The 20,867-nt window shown below is 33.3% G+C and overlaps 1 protein-coding gene across 1 annotated transcript in view; it reads right to left on the bottom strand.

Moving 5' to 3' along the window:
• GABA-B-R1 (gamma-aminobutyric acid type B receptor subunit 1) overlaps positions 1-20,867 on the bottom strand; it is an 881,512-nt gene that overhangs the window by 855,469 nt on the left and 5,176 nt on the right. The window lies entirely within an intron of this gene.

Raw genomic sequence — 20,867 nt, 5'->3', positions numbered from 1 at the left:
GTAAAAGGTGACATAATAGTCATACATGACGTTGCAGAGTCAATATGACTGACAACTTTAAATGAGACCTTATGGCAAGTGTGTGATATTTCGTTTAAAAGGTATTGAACATTCCTATTCAATCATACTAATTTTGTTTGGTTTTAAACTGATTTTGATAAATAAATTAAATAAACACTAAAATTATAATTTTGTACTTAATAAAGATTCTAAAGTCCGCCCCTAATTATTCGTCAAAAAGTTGACGTTTTAAATTCTGGAGTTGATTTTACCTTGCTAAGTTGAGACTTTTAAATGTTTACATAAGCAGAATGATACGTATTGTAGCCGACAAAGTAGCAGCTGTCTTAATAATTGGTAAATGTAGAAATAATTTCCATGTATCGGAACTTCTTTTTAATGAGAGGTAGTCCGATCGACCTATATCGATGACTTATTTGTGGTAGCTTCTTTGGAAATTTGACGAAACAGGTATTGTTTAATATGCCTGGTTGACCAATAATTAGTGATGACAAAAAAATATACATAATTGGAGAAATGGTAGTGCACCCTACTTCTTCTACTATCCAAGTTGCGTCCACCTGTGGAATCAGTCAAAGGACAGTACATAGAGTATTGGCTAAAAACAAATTTCATCCATACAAATTAAAAATGGTGCACCAACTTTCAGATGATGACCCCGACCAAAGACTAGAATTCTGTGAAAATATGTCCAGTCAAATTAAGCAACACCAAATCCTCACGTCTTTTGTGAAAAATATACTCATTTCCAGAAAAAGTAAATTTTTGAACAGGTATTTTGGGAAACCACATAGTTGGACCTGTTTTTCTCAATGCTAACTTAACCAGTGAAGTGTAAGTGGAGATGTTTCAAAACTCAATTAAACGGTTAATTCTTGAAATTCTGGAAGATAATCCAGATAAATTAAAGAGAAGTCAAACAGATGTGTGCTGCCGGCACAAGTATTTAATGTGTACTCCCAAATAATATTTCAGGAGGCACTAGGGGAAAGAGCTGAAGGTGTAAGGATTGGAAGGAACATCACTAATAACATAGGACTTGCAGGTGATACTATAATAATGGCAGAAAATTTACAGACGATTTACAAATTCTTGTAAAAATCATCAACAGAAATAAAAAGATGGAACTTAAAATTAATGTAGATAAAACCAAATATCCTGTTAACAACATACATATAAAATTCCAGGGTAAACCGTTAAAGAAGGTCGACAAGTATAAATACCTTGGAGCAATTATAAACTTACCGTTAGATCAAAATGAAAGATCAAGATGAAAGTCAATGTTTACAAATAAGAAATTGAGTATAACTATCAGATTGAGATTAGTCGAATGTTATGTATGGTCGAAACTGCTATATGGAGTAGAAGCTTGGACTCTGAATGTCCAATCCGTAAAAAAATTGGAAGCATTCCAGGATATTCTTAAAATTCCTTGGACTTTAAAATATTTATCATGGCTTAATATTTAAAAATGATTCCTGAAAAAAAAACAATCTCATTATTTTGTCTAAACTTATTAGTGAAGTTATACGGTCAAATCCAAAGAAACGAATTTACAACGAACTTTATAGCCAGGAAATTTGCCCTATTTAGACATATCCACCCATAAATATCTGAGTAACAGCGATGCCGAGTGATTGCGGACCAACTTCATTCTGAAATTAGAATCTGTTTATGCATAGGGATGCCAAAATCCGAAGACAATCTCAGATGAGTAACCATAGACATAGAATGCGGGGGACACCATGGCGCTCTGAAACTCTATACGGCTCGCGAGACAGCAACACCGCAACAAAACTCGCAAAGACAACCACAAACATCCGGAAAACTTCAATACTGGTACCAACTAGCAACTTTTAACAATTTTACGCCACAACTAAATCCGATTTCCCAACGGTCGTCGACACCAGTTATCCCAAGGGACCGTCTCAAGATTCACGTTATACTAGAAAAGCCATGTGATTCAGCAGAACCGTATCCAACACCTTGAAGCAGACCAGGCTCCAACTGTTACCAACGATATGAATCAACAACTAATATGACGATACAATGACGTTTTCTATGACCATCTACGCCTGCTAGATTGAACTGATGACAACCAGCCGATCAACACAAAGCCCTACATGTACGTCACGACGAAAAAACAAACAATGTTCTAAGAATTGAAGAAATTCTCACATCAGGTGTTATCCGACACAGGAAATCACCTTGCAAAATCACATTATACGGAAATTTAATTTAAATCTTTCGGAAAGCTAATTTTAAAATATTTAACAATTATTTGTTCTGTTAACGAAATCAATAATATCACAATTAACCAAGTTTTGTTTTCATGGACAAAAGTAAAACAACCTAAAATACAACGTTTATTGATTCGATTATATATTTTATTCAAGCCCAGTTATCGTGGGTGATGAGTATTATGTTTTATTTTTTGTACCTACGCCATACATTTATAAACACGAGTATTATATTAATATTTTTCATATCATTATCTTTATTACGGTATTGGAAAAGTAGAAAATTAGGTTTATGAACAAAATTATATACATACATCAAAATAACCTAGGGGACATCTACAGTGTGTCAATTTTAAAACTTACAATGGGCTATATCTCAAGAACAAAAGCTGATATCGAAAAATGCTTGAAACCGTTTCTAGGATAGTAAGGGGGAACTAAAATGACATGAAAGAGAATTCACCCCCATCAAATTCCTAGGCCCCACCCACCACAACAAAAAAGTTTAAATTGCAAATCCCGACTTGTATTAAAAAGACTATAAAAAATGCTATCCAATGGTATAAATAATAATTATACAGGGTGAAGCAATAATTGTGAAACTTTGCCTTAAATGGAAAATTTAATGAGGTTTTTGGTTGAACTACAAATTTGTTAAAAATGTCAATTAGGTAAATGTTCAAAGTGGGTTCCGTTGTTTTGTAAACAATAATACAGCCTATTTTCAAAATTTTCAAATTCTGCACGAACTTTGGCAAATGTTGTTCTAGTAATAGCGCGACATACTTTGCATAATTCTTTCTCGCAATTCTCCAAGTGACGCAGGTTGAGTTTTATAAACAACTGACTTGAGGTAACCCCATAGAAAAAAGTCAGGTGGCGGTAAGTCTGGTGACCTAGGTGGCCAGTCAATAGGACCTCTTCTTCCAATCCATTTGTTCGGATAATTTGTATTCTACCAGTGCCTAAGTGGAGCTGCATAGTGAGAAGTTGCTCCATCTTGTTGGAAGCGCAGCAACTCTTCGTCTAGAGCTAGGTTGCTTGATCGTTCCTTTGGTTCTCTAATTCATGCAAAATTAAAGGTTCGATGGTGTTTTCCAGCATATCGAGATAAATGTCGCCACTTAAATTACCTGGTATGAACAAGGAGTCAATTATAGGATCGCCTAATATTCCTGTCCAAACATTCAGTTTTTCAGGATATTGAGTGTGACCTTCTCTGAATCGATGCGTGTTCGCATCACTCCAGTACCGACAGTTTTGTTTATTGGCATTACCATTTAGCATAAAAGTACATTCATCAGTGAAACAAATTTTTTTTAACATTCTCGGTTTAACGCGAATTCTTTCAGTCATAAACTCACAAAACTCAATTCGTCGGTCTGGATCATTATCGCCTAGTTCTTAAAGAATTTGTGTTTTGTACGGGTGAAACTTAGGTAATTTCAACACCTTTCTAACCGACTCATGTGAAAGTCCTGTTATTGCAGATACTTGACGTGTTGATGCAGTAGGCTCTGTTGCAAAATTTTCAAGGACCTCAATTTGGGATGCTTCATTCAGTAATCTTGGGGCATCCCTTTTTTATTTTGCACTGATCCCGTTTCTCTAAACTTTTCAACTAAATCGCGGACATACACGTGACTTACATTTTTGTCCAGATGCCTGTCATGAAATATTTGCGCTGTTCGTAAATAACACTGGTTCTGGGAGGCAAATATGAAAATGATCTCCACGCGTTCAGTTATACTGTAAACCATCGTGACAACTACAGCTGAATGACAGTACCGATCGTATAAATGATGAAAACTAATGACATTTAAAATTCTCAAATAAACCAAAAATTATTGAATCTTACAGAACCCAAAAAACAGATGTTTGCAACTTGTTTTGCAAAAACCACAAAGTTTTTATTTGACAAAAAACAATTCCGACGGGCACTTATCATTATAAATAATAGTCCAGGAGATAGCATTAAAAATTCAAAAGTCATAGTAAGCCGGCTGATATTAACACCTTGTATAATTATTAAACCATAATTAAGTTTCAGTTTCACAAGTTTCACAATTATTGCTTCACCCTGTATAATTATTATTTATATCATTGGATAGCATTTTTTATAGTCTTTGTAATGATGTATCACAAGTAGGGGTTTGCAATTTTTAAACTTTTTTGGTTGTGGTGGGTGGGGCCTAAGGGGTCGATGAGGGTGAGTTATTTTTCATGTCATTTTAGTTCAACCTTACTATCGTAGAAACGGTTTCAAGCATTTTTCGATATCAGCTTTTGTTCGTGAGATATAGCCAATCGTAAGTTTTAAAATTAACACACTATATTAATAACTTTAAATTAATGTTAGCTGCAAATATAAAAAGAAATTTATGTTTTTAATCTTTTTTGTTGTATTGTCGATTATTGTATCAATTTGGATGGTAATGCTGATAAGAATGGCCATAAAAAATTTAACAAAACTTCAATATGCGTTTTTGCAATTACCAAATGTTATTTAGTTTTGCAATTGCCAATAATAGAGAGACAATATTTAAATCGCGAAACGCAGTGACATGCTATCGGAATGCTTCAAGCTGGCAGAAGTTAAATAGATGTTGCTGGGCTCCTCCACATAAACAGAGGTGTCATTAATCGTTTGTGATTAAGGCTTCAAGAAACTGGTGATGTTGTTGAACGTCATACATGCAGTACAAGGATAACCAACCAGATTGAAAACCGTTTTATTAGGTTGCAGGATTTGCGAGATCGTACTGTGACTGCAATACAATTACAAATAAGGCTGCAGAGACCTATCAGGTGTTTGTAAATAGCCAAACCATTAGAAATAGACTGCATGAAGTAGGATTAAATGTTCGAATGCCTGTGTTATCCAGAGAAAATCGCGCTCATGGACTTCAGTGGGCACAAGAATAAGCAAATTGGGTTAGACGTGAGTGGGCGTCTACTTTCACATATGAGTCCCGCTTTAGATATGCACCAGATACAAGACGGGCAAAAGGCTTCATTTGGAGGATTTGGAGACGATATAGCAATGCTGAACGATTGTCCACCATGTAGGAGATTCATAGACTGCAAGGCGGCTATATAATGGTATGGGGTGACATCGCTCTTGGTGGAAGAACCATGCTCGTTTGTCTGAAACGGTTTCTAAATGCAACACACTACCGCGATATTATTCTTGAACCTACTGTTGTACCCTTTGCACAACAAGCTGGTCCCCAATTTTAATTAACGCACCACAAAGAGTGTCTGCATACTGCCAGGGTAGTACGAAAATTCCTCTAAGATAATAAAACTGAGGTTTTACCATGGCCTGCACAATCGACCGATTTAAATCCAATTGAGCATATATGGGACATATTGGGCAGACTCATTTTACAACAAAATATTGCGTTCAATACAGGACAGCAACTGTTTGAGGGCCTTGGACCTTTCAATGGAGTGAAACAGATTATCGCAGCAAGATATTGACCATCTGATCATGAGTTTACCTTAAAGGTGTAGGACAGTAATTAACAACCAGGGGCAACAAATTAGTTTTTTATTTTTTTTATTACCATTTTTTGACTTATGGAATTCTCTTTTAATTTTCTTAAGAGCCATTGCGATAATTCTAAGAAAAATGTTTGAAATGTGTATTTTGTATTCGAGAAACGTGTTTATACCTTTTTATTCAAAATGTTTGAAATAAATTATTTGAAATCCTTTTGTAATATTGAATTTTCTTTTTGTCCTCTAGATTATTTTGATGTGTGTATAAGGCATGCACTACAATCAATTTCTTATTCTTCATTTTTTTTTAAATAGCAAAAATTTTTGTATAAGTAATTCGTTTTAATAATTTGTTTGTAGTGACAGTTTCATGAAAGTAGTGTTAATCTTCCTTTTTAACATAAAGTTAAAAATCGAATACGTGTAACGAGTTTTCAAGAGTTCTTTTAAATGTATAGCTTCTAAGTCAACTTTAAGTTAATTAAAAGTTGTTAATAGTTCTTCAACTTACCAGTCGTAAGTTATCAAATTTTAAAAGTAAGTATCAAAAACGTACCAAGTACAAACTGTAATAAATAACTGGAAACGACCCGAAAAGTTTGTCCGGCAGTTACACTCAGTCCAACTTTCCTATAAATTATTATACTAATAACCTACTTCCAAACTCTTGCCGATTCCTACATCGTTCTCTGAGAGAATGGAATCATAAAGTTTCAGTTTGCGCTGCATAAATCATAAATGTGTTAATAATAAATATCAGAAAGTACCAAAGACACTGCGCCCAACATCACATTTTGATTTATCTTTTGATTAAAGCAATTTTAAATATTTTCAGTGTTGAAATATTGTTTTGTCCCTGTTAACAGATTAACAGACCTACAGTGTATTTGGTGCCAAAGGGTTTAGAGCTCATTTTAGGTATATTTGGGGTGCTGATTCCAAATATGGCTTTAGTTTTGCCCTATCAGCTCTAGTTTTTAAGATAACGTAGGTTATGCCAGCTTTTATGCATTAAAATACGAATATGCTGATATGGATAAATGCTAAATTGAAATAAAAATCACACAATTTGAAAATACGTGTATTTTAAGCCATTTAACTACAATAAAACCCTTTGTACAATAAAACAGATATACAATTAGTTTTGAGAAAAAAACTAAAAAAAATGGAAAAAAAACTTTACTTGACGTAACGAAAGCTTCGCTTGCTTGATTTTCTGAAGTGAACTTTTAAACAGTCTCTCTTTAAACCCCAGCAAAAATCTGTCATCGTATGGGTGTCCCATCTTCCATGGTAGTGGTTCTTCATGGTTTATAAGTCTTGGTGAAATCTCTCACTTTGCTCCTCATTTGTGTCACCTAAGTTTTCAAGGAAACGTTCCAGGTGGCTGTGAAGATAGTGGACTTTAATGCTCATATTACATCCAAGTGATTGAAAGTTATTCAGCAAACGGTTTACCAGCTCAGCATAGATATTTCATGTTCACAAATAAAAGCGAAGCTTTTCTCTCTACCTCATTCATTGACCCCACAAAAGCCGGATCCTTTGTAAGAAGTCTGATCTGTGGTCCATTAAAGATTGCAGCTTTAAGTTTTTCCGTATTTATCTGGGGCAGCTTCCTTCCTATGTAGGCGAAGCATGGTCTATTAGAATCAAATGTATTAACGAATTGCTTCATTAGACCTAGCTTAATAAGGAGAGGTGGTAAGATTATTTTCTCTGGTTCGACTAAAGACTGGGCAATAATGTTCTTTTGCCCAATTACCAAGTTTTTTCTCTTAGGCCACTCTATTTTAATCCAGTGGTTTTTTCGGTCCCTACTATCACAGAGGCACAAGAAACAAGAATATTTTGTGTAGCCGCTTTGATGCCCAAGAAGAAAGTTAAACCATTTTCAAGTCTACACAAATCAGCCAGCGATGTTCCTGGTATTTTATCTTCTGTAAAATTAAAACTATTGTAGCATATTCTTCTTTCATCACGATTTAATGAGCAATTGGTATTGAGCCAAACTTGTTTCCATTGTGAAGCAAAATACATTTTAAATGGCACTTGGAGCCATTCATTTGCATCGTAGTGTGGAAGTCCCATTTTCTCCAAGAGCCTCTTAACCTCCAAACAAAAAATAAGGTTTTCTTCTTGGTTAAACAACGGTAGCAGTTAATTTTCCCTTGTTCTATAAAAAGTCATTTTTGTGCCTTGTTCCACTAAATTTTTATCATTTAATCTTGAAGCCAGAAGATCCGACGCTTCCTTCGGTAAGACTAAATTTCTAACGAGATCGCTTAGTTCTTCTTGACTAAATAGTTGTGGGTTTGCTGTTGTTCCATCGTAATCACTATCACGGTCTTTATTGGAGTCAGAACTATGTTTAAAAATGTCACCTTCATCCTCACCAATGTCGGGTAACTTTTGGAATACTGGGATCGGTGATTCCTCTGAGTGGGATACTGGGCATCTGGCTGATGGCGTATAACCATAATTAGGATATAACCCCTTTTGGCGCTTGTTTCTATTGATCCCTGAAACATTGGCCAGGCAAAAATAACAGTCATCAACGTGGTTTGTAGGTTCTCGTCATAACATTGGCACGCCAAACTTAATACTTTTTCTTTTTCCTGTGGTCCACTGCCATAAGTGTTGTGTGCATGTTTTACATACAATATGCGGTGCCCATGTTTTTTCTTGATCACCAAGCCGAACACTAAAATATCCAAGATATGCAAGTTTCACAAAGTCAGTAATACTTTTCCTATTTTCTTGTAATGTATACTCCCCACAAGCGTAACAATACACATCAGGATGACCAACACAACTTCTGCGACTTACACTACTCATTTTTTAATGTCGAACCAATATAAACTAGGAGAAGATTTGATACAACACTTTGAACAACTCACAAAAATTGGAGGTTATGTACATTTGTTATGAATATCTAAATAGAACTGACTACAACAAAATCAACAATATCAGCAGTAAACATGAATGAGTATGCCATGTAGCGGATACTTATTGAAATAATAACTAACTGGACTTAGTACTTCTAGTAAGTAAAGTTCTTCGATGTATATTTTCCAGGTCACCAACTTCTCCTTAACTGTCGTCGCCAGGTTCCCGTCTTTATTTATAAGGAGGTGTGTGTTTCTCCTCTTGTATTAACCAATGGCTTCTCGAATATTTTGTTGTATATTTATATGATCGTGTTTCACTTGGTGCTCTTCGATTAGTTTACATTTTTCTTGCATCCATGTCTCTTGGCTCTTCGTATTTCTTTTTTAATTGTTTGGTTCATTTCTTGGTATTTCTTCGGGTCCCTGTTTTTCATTAATCACCTTTGGTCCATCATCTGCAGAATGTCATCAGTCATCCATTCTTTATTTTTTACTCTTGTTTTGTTTCCCAGATATTCTTTTCCTGCATTTAGCATGACGTCTTTGATATAACTCCATTTTTGTTTTACACTCTGTTCTTGTTGTTTAGCGGTTTCTAGTTTTTCTCTCTTTACATCTCTTACGTTGTGACGGACTACGAGGTCTTTTAGAGTGTCATAATCCAGGTTCTGTTTAGGTTTGCTTTTGATAAGTTTCTTTAGTTTGAGTTCTATCTGGTCCACTAATGGGTTGTGATCTGATGAGACGTCTGCTTCTGAGAAGGTCTTCGCCGATTTCAAGCTGTTCTTGAATCTTTTGTTAATGTGAATAAAATCTATCTGGTTTCTGATGATATTGTTGGCTGTATCTGCAGGTGACTTCCACGTATAAAGTCGTCTCGGGGGAAGTCTAAACCAGGTGTTAGCAGTGGTTAAATTTTTCTTCCCGACAAAATTGGATAAGTCGGTCTCCCCTTTCGTTTTTCTAGCCTAAGCCGTATTGTCCGACGATCTCTTCTCGTCGGACAGATCATAAAAATGGAAACAAGTCATCGTGAGGAAAAGGAATTATAAAAAACATAGCATATGGGATGCAAAAAATTATAAAATAATATTACATAAACGTATTATATAGATATAGATTTTTAATGGATATGTACCTACCAAAGTACAATACTGTACTCATCAATCATACTTATTACGCATTCTGATCAAAATACGAATTAATTTTCCGACGTGTACTCATTCTTTGAATCATAATATATTATTAAAAAAGTATTTTTAGGCCTCCATGTCGAATTTTAACAATGCTTATAGAAAGATCGTTAAAAATGAAAAATTAAAAAGCTTTTCCGTAATAATGCAAAACACACTGAAACACCTGATGTTGTCCCTTTTTGAATGAAATAATGCATTAAGGAAGATGACGCGTTTATTTATAATTTATATTGTAGTCTGAAATTAGAACGAGCCGTTTACCTTACGTCATTATAAATCTTTATATGGACAACGTGAATATTTTAAAGGTATAAATTATATAGGTGCAGCATGTCAACATTTTTTGCCCTTGCTATCAAAAGATACATAATTCATATTGATAAAAATAAAATGGCTTTTTAGAAATATTACTTAATCAATTAGTCGTAAAATTTAATTTGAATTTTAATATAAAAGCTGAAAAGTAGATGTTAAGTTTGGAAATTCAATAAATATAATTCATATATAAATATTGCTACATTAACAGAATAAATGAAACTGATGTAGGCCAGTAAATGAACGTGAAATACGGTGATAGCCTGTAATTTTCCGTGTCACCACCGAATTACATGAAAATTTGGAGTTGGGTTCTACTTACCCTCCACTTAACTTTTGCACTTGTGCCGTTGTTTGCTTTTTATTTTTCATGGGTGAAAACTACCCCTATTAGAAAAAAATCGTATAGTTGTGAATTAAAGCGGGTAATTGATTCAAATTATCTTTTAATGAAGTGAATAAATGTCAATTATTATTGAACAACATAATTTAAGATTTTATCACAGTTTAACCCTTAAATCTGAACTTCTAGATTAGTTATAACTAAAACAATGTCATTGAATACCCTGTCTCCACTGATTTGCATAGATATTTGGATTAAGGATACACTTAGCAAACAAAATTATATACAGGATGACGGTATAAAAGCCGGAGATGCCACACTCGACAGAGCAGAGAAACTCGTGTATCTCAGCAGTAATATCAATGAGAGCTGGGATCCAACCGCAGAAATTAAAAGCTGAATAGAACAAGCCCGAGCTGCCTTTGTAAAAATGAGAAACGTACTTTGCAGTCACGATCTTAGCATTGACCTTAGAGTTCGAATGACATCTTGCTACATCTTTCCTGTCCTGCTGTATGGAGTGGAAGCGTGTACTTTAACTGAGGCTATCCTTAGACGTTTGACAGCCTTTGAGATGTGGGTATACAGACGACTACTGAGAATAAGCTGGGTCGACAGGAGGAGGTCCTTAGACGGCTGAACCAAACAACACAACTGGTCAATATAATAAAGAAACGCAAGCTGGAATACTTCGGTCACATTATGAGACACCCTGAAAAATATGATTTTTTACATCTGATCATTCAGGGAAAGATCCAAGGTAATCGTGGTCCTGGTAGAAGAAGAACATCATGGCTGAAAAATCTAAGGCAATAGTATGGAAAATCAACTACATCATTATTTAGAGCTGCTGTCAATAAAGTTAGCCAACATGATATCCAACGATCGATACCGGTCATGGAACTAGAAGAAGAAGATCCACTTACCCTCCACTTCAAAACTGGACTTGTGCCGTTGATTCATTTTTATTTTTAAGGGGTGAAAACTATCCCTATTAGAAAAATTATATAATTTTATATTCAAGCAGTTTAAAATTATTTAATTATACAATTACATTAAATTTAGATTTCTTTACTGTTTTTATTTTTTATTATATAATTTCTACCATTATAAAAACCACTTTTTGTGAAGAAATTCTAATATTTGCATACCATTTTTCAAAGTTAAAACGTTTCACGTCACGATTTATACAAAAGTGACGTCACTTGTATTTAAAATTTCCAGAACATCAACCTTAGAGTTCAAATTTCCCTAACAAAGCTAAAAATACGACATCCTTACGGAGCTGCTCGATCTTTGATAGGCGCTAACATGGTATTATAATAAGAAAAATGTAATCGTGATTACATTCAAAATTTTAGAATTATATTGAATAAATATACAAAAACATTTCTTATTATTAATAATTTAAAATTTATACAACAATTGTTTAAATTTAATTATTTAAAAAATAATCATGTTAATTAAATAGTCTACATAATCGGACGCCATTGATTAATATGGGAATACACATCGAGTTAGAATCTATGGAGAAGCTATGAACATATTAACGTGTGTATTAAAAACGGCGTAGGTAGGCGTGGCTAACGGTGATACCAATATGGCGGTGAGATCATGGCCGGACTATTAAAATTACTATAAAAATATGACTAGTTATTCAGAAGATTTAATCATAATCTACAAAGTACAATACATTTTTAATAAACTATGATTTATTTATCCCGCGGTAAACACTAAAAACACGATATATTATACATAACGATAAATTAATACAGTCAAATACTATTAATTTATTCTCTGAAGTACGGGCCATTACTTTGTTTACATAGTTGTATACTAACCATCGAGCAAAAAGACAAAAGAGGGAATGTAAAGGTAGTGGGGGCAAAAATATTGTTAGACAGGAAGTGCCATCTTGAGAGGCCAAATTAAACAAGGAAAGAGAGTCTTTCCTTGTTTAAGAAATCAAATTTAGTTGGGTTATGTTATTATTTGTCCCAACTGTCACATGAAATCTTATTTATATTGAAGTTTTTTAACAATTGTTTCACATTTTAGACTGTTATCGTTAATATTAAATTAAAATTTTCTCGTCTAAGACACATTCTGAAAACTATTTTATAGCTACTGTTAATAAGTGTCGGAAAATTTAAATTTGGCGCATTCGCATTTCCGGATATGTCCGCCATCAGAGGCCACTTTTTTGGTCGCCTTTTCATAACGATTAGATTCCCTCTTTTGTCTTTTTGCTCGATGATACTAACCTGTAGAACGTTATTCCTGAAGATTTTTTATTAACATTGCTTCTGCCACTGCAACTACGTTGAGAACAAGAAACCATTATTATGCACTATCACAATATATTATTACAGTTTCTATAAAAGTATTATAAAACTAAAAATATTCGAAAATCAACAAACGTAAACAAACATATACGATCTGTCAAAAGTTGGCCGAGTGAGGTCGTTTTTAGTCACGTGATGCCCTCTCCATAGATTCTAACTCGATGGGAATACTTCACGTTTTAATAATATGATGGTGGCATGGCAAAAACGGGACAGTCACATTACAGTGTTGACAATAATTTATAACCTAATACTAAGTTACTAAGTCTGTTTACCTATATGTTTGTTTTGATCAATTTGATTTGCAATATGTATATATATATATATATATATATATATATATATATATATATATATATATATATATATATATATATATATATATATATATATATATATATATATATATATATATACAATTCTCCAAGAAATTAACGCACCACTTTGAAATATTAACATATTTTATTAGCGTTAATAAAAATTTACATTGTAATGTTATATTTTGCAAGCCCCTTGTATATGCTATTCGTACACTCTATATTTATTGACTGTGTTTTATCGCTATAGTTTTTTTGCACAAAAGAAGCAAAAAATGTACTAATTCTATAAATATACTAATTTCCAAGTGTTCACGAATTTTATTCGGCTACTGTTTAATTGTTGATTATTGTTAATTGTGTTTATTATGGAGCATGAATCACGTAATTTAACCCGAGATGAATGTGCCCAAGTAGTGATACTGTCAGAAGAAGGTTGGAGTTACCGAAGAATTGGTCGTCGATGTAATGTGTCCCACACATCCGTCTCACGGGTGTTAGAAAGATTTCTCGAAACAGGGGATCATACTCGCAGACCAGGGCAAGGACGAAACCGGGTAACTACCCCTATTCAAGATCGATTTTTAAGAATTTCTCCTCTTCGACAACGTTTTGTAACACATCGAAGTCTACAAGTTTAGCTTCGAGACGTGCATGCTATACAAATTAGTACTGAAACTGTTCGCCAGCGACTTAGGGAATACAACTTAACACCTAGGATTGCCGCCCGAGGTCCTATATTAACTGCAGAGCATCGAAGGGGGAGACTCCTTTTTGCCAGAGAACACGTTAATTGGTTAGAGGCTGACTGGGAACGAGTGCTATTTACTGATGAATCCCGATTTTGTTTGTACAATAACGACAGATATGTTCGTGTGTTGCGACGACCCAACGAACGAAATGCTCAGTGTAACTTCTCACATACCACATTTTTTGGTGGATGATCCGTTATGGTGTGGAGTGGTATTTCTTTGACCGCACGTACGGACCTAGTGGTCATACAAAATGGAACTGTTACAGCTGAAAGGTACATATTGAAGATCCTGGAGCAACATGTAGTACCGTTTGCTCCTTATATCGGTGAAAATTTCTTACTAATGCAAGATAATGCCAGACCTCACGCTGCACAGATCGTCAGAAATTATCTAGAAGAGGAAGAAATTAACACTATGGAATGGCCAGCACATAGTCCGGATTTAAATTCGATTGAAAATCTCTGGGATATCCTTGGTAGGCGATTAAGAGCGACACCGATACAACCAAACAACTTACAGGAAGTGGGAGAGAGACTGATCCAGATTTGGAGAGAACTAGACCAAAATGAAATACGGCAATCAATTTTAAGTATGGGCCAACGATGTGAGACTGTTATACGTAGTAGAGGTGGAAACACTCGTTATTAAGACTTTTTTCATATTTTACTTTACTTTTCTTATTATTATTTTTTTAGAATTTTCCGTTTTATTTTTTTTTTCTCCTGTACTTCAACATTTTCTGATGATTAGACAACTTGTTATAATTACTAATAAAATGTAGAATAAATCTGGTGAAGTTTCATTTTTTATTCTTTGCCCTTTTACAAATAAAATTGATTTATTGAAGTGGTGCGTTAATTTCTTGGAGAAGTGTATATATATATATATATATATATATATATATATATATATATATATATATATATATATATATATATAAATATATATATATATATACATATATATAAATAATTAGTTTTTAAAGCTGTGTATTAAGCTATATTAATTTATGTATTTATAAAACACAGTTTATTAAAGTTATATATATATATATATATATATATATATATATATATACAGTAGACTCCCTCTATAACGAGAACTGAAATGACAGACTAATTACCTCGTTATAAGCCGATCTCGTTATATCAGACAATTATAATACTGTGCATACATATGAATCTGTAGTTTTCTAAACCATTATCTTCCTATAGTGAAGCCATTCGGAGCAATATAAGATGCTAATAAATATTGTTTGAATGGCGTTTTTGAAAAAAAGTTATTTACTTTTATTGTCAATGAAATATATTAAAACATAAAAGAGTTGTTTACTTTTATTATCAATGATATACGTTAAAACAAAAAAGCTGTACTTATATTTTTTTCCAACTACATAATGTATAAATCGTATTTTCAACGATAACATAAACTATTGCTTCTGCAATTTTAAGAACTTAAGAAGTTATTTTTAACTGCTTTAAATGATCCAGTATCATTCTATGATATATTTTCTAAAGATGTGAAACAGTTGTATTTATTCATTGTAAAGAAGTTTATTGCGGGCTGCAGTTAAGTTTATTGAGGGGCTGTTTGAAAAGGTATTTATTTATAGCCACGACCGGACTAAAAACGTAAAAAGCACGTTTTTGGATCTTATATTATCTCGTTATAACCAAATTTGCCTCGCCATAGACGGTTATAGTTCAATAGAAATTTCACGGGACATCTAATGTATCTCGTTATAAGCGGAACCTCGTAATAACCGTGTTCGTTATAGAGGGAGTATACTGTATATATATATATATATATATATATATATATATATATATATATATATATATATATATATATATATATATATATATATATATATATATATATAACTTTAATAAACTGTGTTTTATAAATACATAAATTAATATAGCTTAATACACAGCTTTAAAAACTAATTATTTTTGTGTGTTCTAAAATGCCTAAACAATAATTAAATAGTCGTTGTCGAGAACTAGTTGCTTGTTTAATAGGCTATTTTGAACAAGAGCGAAATAATGGCCGCCCTTTTTTACCATTGGATGCTGTGAGAAAGGTAATTTAAAGAATTTAAAATATATAATTTTGTATTACTATGGTTTATTATGTATTTTAGCGTGTTGCAGCAGCCTTAAAACTAAGTTTATCTACTGTTAGTATTATTTCTCAATCTTTTAAAAATAATGAACTCACCTCCTAAAAAACGATATCACAAAAAGGCTAAAACTAATACAGAAGAGTTGAATGTTAGTGGTATCCGTGATGTTATTTACGACATGTAAAAAACAAGCAATAGTATTACATAATAAAAGTTACTGATTTATTTAGTGCCTCATTATTTGGGGTTGAAATTTTAAATGTATTTAAAATTATACATTTTTATGTGATCTTTTATAATATGATGGATTAAACGTGTCTCATTTTTCTCATTATTAAAAAGTGAAAAAAGGAGTTTTAAAAAAGTGATTATTTTCTTCATTTTAAAAATCCAATTGACTAGCGTATTCCTTAATATTTGACATTTTGAAAATTCATCATTATCATGAATGGCGCTACAACTCTTCGTGAGTCTTTGCCGGGTTTACTATGGCCTTCCATATTTGTCGGTCCTGTGCCAGTAATTCCCATTGTCGCACTCCTCTTTTCTCTAGATCTTCTTTGACTGCATCTTTCCACCTTTTTCTAGGCCGCCCTATAGACCTTCTTCCCTCTGGCCTTTTCCAGAACACATTGTTTATAAGGCGATTGTCGTTACTGCGTATCACATGCCCTGCACATCTGAGCCTATTGGCCTTTATATATCTGACTAGATTTTTTTTCCGAATAGAGACTCTAGCTCGTTATTGTATCTGCCCCTCCATTTTAAAAATTCCACACTTATTAACTATTCTGATGTTTTGGCAAAGCTGTGAGGTTCTGACGTCGGCGTCGTAAATCTTGAATGACGTGCCCTCTTTTTTATATGAAAAATTCTATTGTTTTTTTTTTCATTGAAACTATAAATAGAATAATTTTGTTAATCAAAATATTATGAATTTAATTTAATTTAACTAAAAAACCACCCTTATTTGTAAGGAAGAGTGAAATTATGTCTGTGCCTTTAGAGCACATTATGTGTATCTTAAAATGCTCCAGTATACGTGTTCTGATACCTCCTAAAATATGTGATTGGTTTTTACTCATAACTCGACTAACTTTTAAGCTATGAATTACTTAAAAAACCATTTTTGTAAGGGCAATAAGATTATACACAGTATAGTACAGTAGTTGAAAGTAATTGAACGAGTCCCTAATCACGAATGTACACAAATTTTGAACAGCCATATCTTACCCAATTTTTGTCTTACAGAAAAACAAAAAAAAAACAAAATGTTCAGAAAAGCAATACCTATATTCTTTACTGTTCAAGATTTTGCGTATCTCTAATACTCTAAGTTATTTTGAAAAAAAAAAGACATTTTTTCAATATTTCAAAAAATTTTCTTTTACTTTAAAACCAATTTTTTTCAAAAATACGCACTTTGAATCGATCAAACTAACAGATAGTATAAACCATACATAAATAAAGCAGCTGTAAAGTGGTAACGATTAATTTTCTTTATGCCAACATTATTTTGAGCGATACTTGCTTAGTTTTGATGCTAGAAACTTTTTTAAAAGAAAAAACAAAATAAATGCTTTATTTAAATACTTTTAACAAGTTTTAATGAGTTTTCCCCAAAAAGTGCTCATTTTTTGGTTATTTTGCATTGACTATTCCACTAGACTATTTTTAACTGATAAAACGTCATAGCAACGCCACGTTTCCTACTGACAAAACTCCTTCCTGCTCCTGATTTCTCAGCGACAAAATTATGGCAGATTCGTCACGAAGGTGTCTGCTATTGTTGTTAGTTTAACAAACGTTATTGACGCGTAGTCAATTTTGGACAGATATAATGAATCCAGACGAAAAATCAATATTTGAATGCCAGTCAGGTGAAGAAATTAAAAAATTGGTTTCGGAAATGTCCCATTGAACACGCAGAGGTCCAGAAGCTCTATTTGGACCCAATTTTCGGAGTTTCTACGGGTGAGGAAATTTTACTCTTAAAAGATGTTCTACCAGAACGGAACTAGCAAAGATTCTTAAGAATTATGCCTTTAACATGAAAAAAGGGAATGGCGAAGATTATAAAGAGTGGTCTGTAAAGTCAATGTGGAATGCTACAGCAAAAATGGTACGGCCATTTTTACTGTAGCATTCCATAATACATGCTGTAAAATAAGATTTTACGGAGTACGGCATAAAAATCGATCCTTTCACAGATATATCTTCCAAATGTGCAAGATTGGCCAGAGATACCAAGCGGAGGTAGCTTCAAAGTGTTCAAGAAAATAAAAAATTCAGTTCAAAAGCATTATCCAACGAAGAACTTGTAAAAATCATCCAAAGCTACGACGAAGAAACCCCCTATGGAGCACAAAAAAAGTTTTTCACCTCGTTTGAACTTGCTTGGAGGGGAAATAGGGCTGTAAACTGCAAGATTAACTTTTTCCAGAAGGAATTTGATGTTATGGGAGAATTTACGGGCCGAATTGAATACAACAGCATTTTTTCCAAACGAAAATTTATGTCGTCGTATCCCGTGGTTGAAAAATCTCCGACAATGGTTTGGGATGACCTCAGCGGAGCTGTTTCGCAGAGCAGTCAACAAAACCATGATAGCCTTGATGATCGCCAACATCCGGACCGGATAAGGCACTGAAGAAGAAGAAGAAAATTTATGCCCAGTTAGATTATTTTTGAAATAATGGAAAAACAGGGACCAAAGATTTTATCAGACAGACTCTTTCTTACCGTTTACCCCAACTGGAAACTGTCCACTTGGAATCAACACCGTATCTAAGTGGAAGAAAATGTCAGCTGGAAAAATTGGAATAGACACAAAAAAATATAAAATAACAAACCATTCTCATCGATCTTCAGCTGTGTCAGTCTTGTTCAAGCAAGATGTTTCTGAACAGGAGTTAATTAAATTAGCGAGTTACTCAAATGCAAGCTCTCAAAAACTATATCTGCAGCTGAATTCCAGTCACCACTAGAAGTTGATCGAAAATCTCAGAACAACAAATGAAGCTGGACCTTCGAGTTCCCAAATACTACAGGTCAATAATACACAAAATCATGCTTTGGTAGAAAAGAATGGGCAAACTACTATAGCTTATAATAATTGTACATTTAATATTGTTAACAAATAAAGATTATGTTTCGTTGATATGGTGCATTAATTGTCTCGTGAAATAGTCTTGTCGAATATCATTCGAGAGAAAATTATTTACCGGCAAAATTTTCTTCTGGTTTTATTTAAGTTTGTTGCCTCTTGGCAATTTTCGCTTATGAAATTTTGACAAAATCACTCGACTAACGTCTCGTTATATAACTGTCAAAATTTAATTCGCGAAAATTTCCAGGCAACAAACTTTCATACTAGTCGAAAATATTGCCGGCATAATTTTCTCTCTTATGCCTAGTTCGTACTATGCTAGTATTTTAGTCGAATAGCGAGTAATTTAGTAAATAAACGTGTCTGAACAACAAAAATTTAGTCTAGTAGATTAGTAAGTAATTTAGTCGAGTGGATCTATTTTATTCTATATTATTCGGGCGAGTAGCACCTCCCACCACGACTCAGTGCTCACTGGTTCACCTGCTAAACAAGTCCGAGCCAGTCGAATTAGTCGAGTTCATTAGTTAACTCAGAAATGTCGTTTCGCTGGTGCGAAAAAAACAACTTTAAAATTCGTATAAAAATTTTGAAAAGTATAGAACTTCTTGTAATTTTATTATTGCAGTAATAGCATTTCTTAAAATGTTATCTTTCTGCTGTATTGGGAAGTTTATATTTATTAACAGAAAATTTACCCAACTTTCAGACATACCTACTAAAATTATCGAAGAATTCTTTGGGATCTTCCAACGCTAACTTCTTTAGAAGACAGTTGGCAGCTACTAGTTAATCTCTTATATCCATCCATTTTCGAATCCCTAGCTTACTTTTATTAATCAAACAAATTTCCTTATCTACCTCTTCTAGAATAGCCGTTACGATTAGCTTAATTAGTTTATTTACCATGATACTATAACAGACAAGGTATGCTCACTTGCCGTTCTAATTTTAATCGACTTTGCGCATGACGTCATAGCGAGACAAAGCCAGGGGACTTGTGTGGATCTTATTTTAACGATGCATCATATGGCAACGTTGTTCCATTACTGTAAGGGACAACTTCGAAACTTAAACTGTTAACGGTAAGTATAACTCGATGCCATATCTTGCACTAAGAAGTCATAACTAGTTATTATACTTTCTGTGAAAACGTGGTGTGAAAGTAATTTGTAAAATTAATTAAAGAAATATGTGAATCTTCCATTTGATTGTGTGTATTACAAACACAATAGATATTGCTACAATACATGAATTAAATATAAAAGGCCGGTAAAATGTAAAGAATTTGAAACATAAGGAAAAGCAGGTCATACTTCAGACTTTATGAATATTATTTAGACATTTATTTTACAATCTTTGTGATTTTTCTCTTGCGGATATTGTAATTATCTTTAATATTTTTATTTAGAATTAGTATTTTAAAATATATTTGACATATAAAAAAAGTAATTGTACATCTTCGCTAACATTTACATATTTTGCAGCTTCTATTAGGTTTTTTTAATTTTTAGTTATTGTCAATTTTTTGCCATTATAACTACGAAAAATATGTTCCAGTTCACTACATTTAGTTACAAATTCCAGTGTTGGTTTGAGTAAACTACCCTCAGAGACGTGGTTTACCCAAGTAAACGATTTATCGTTAGCGTCCGGAATATATCCAAGTATTTCTTTTTTTTAGTAACTTATGCAATGAAACC

This window comes from Diabrotica undecimpunctata, chromosome 7 (assembly GCF_040954645.1).
Source record: "Diabrotica undecimpunctata isolate CICGRU chromosome 7, icDiaUnde3, whole genome shotgun sequence".
NCBI lineage: Eukaryota > Metazoa > Arthropoda > Insecta > Coleoptera > Chrysomelidae > Diabrotica > Diabrotica undecimpunctata.
Note: the sequence above shows the minus strand (reverse complement) of the source record. Positions and strands in the feature narration are given on the sequence as shown.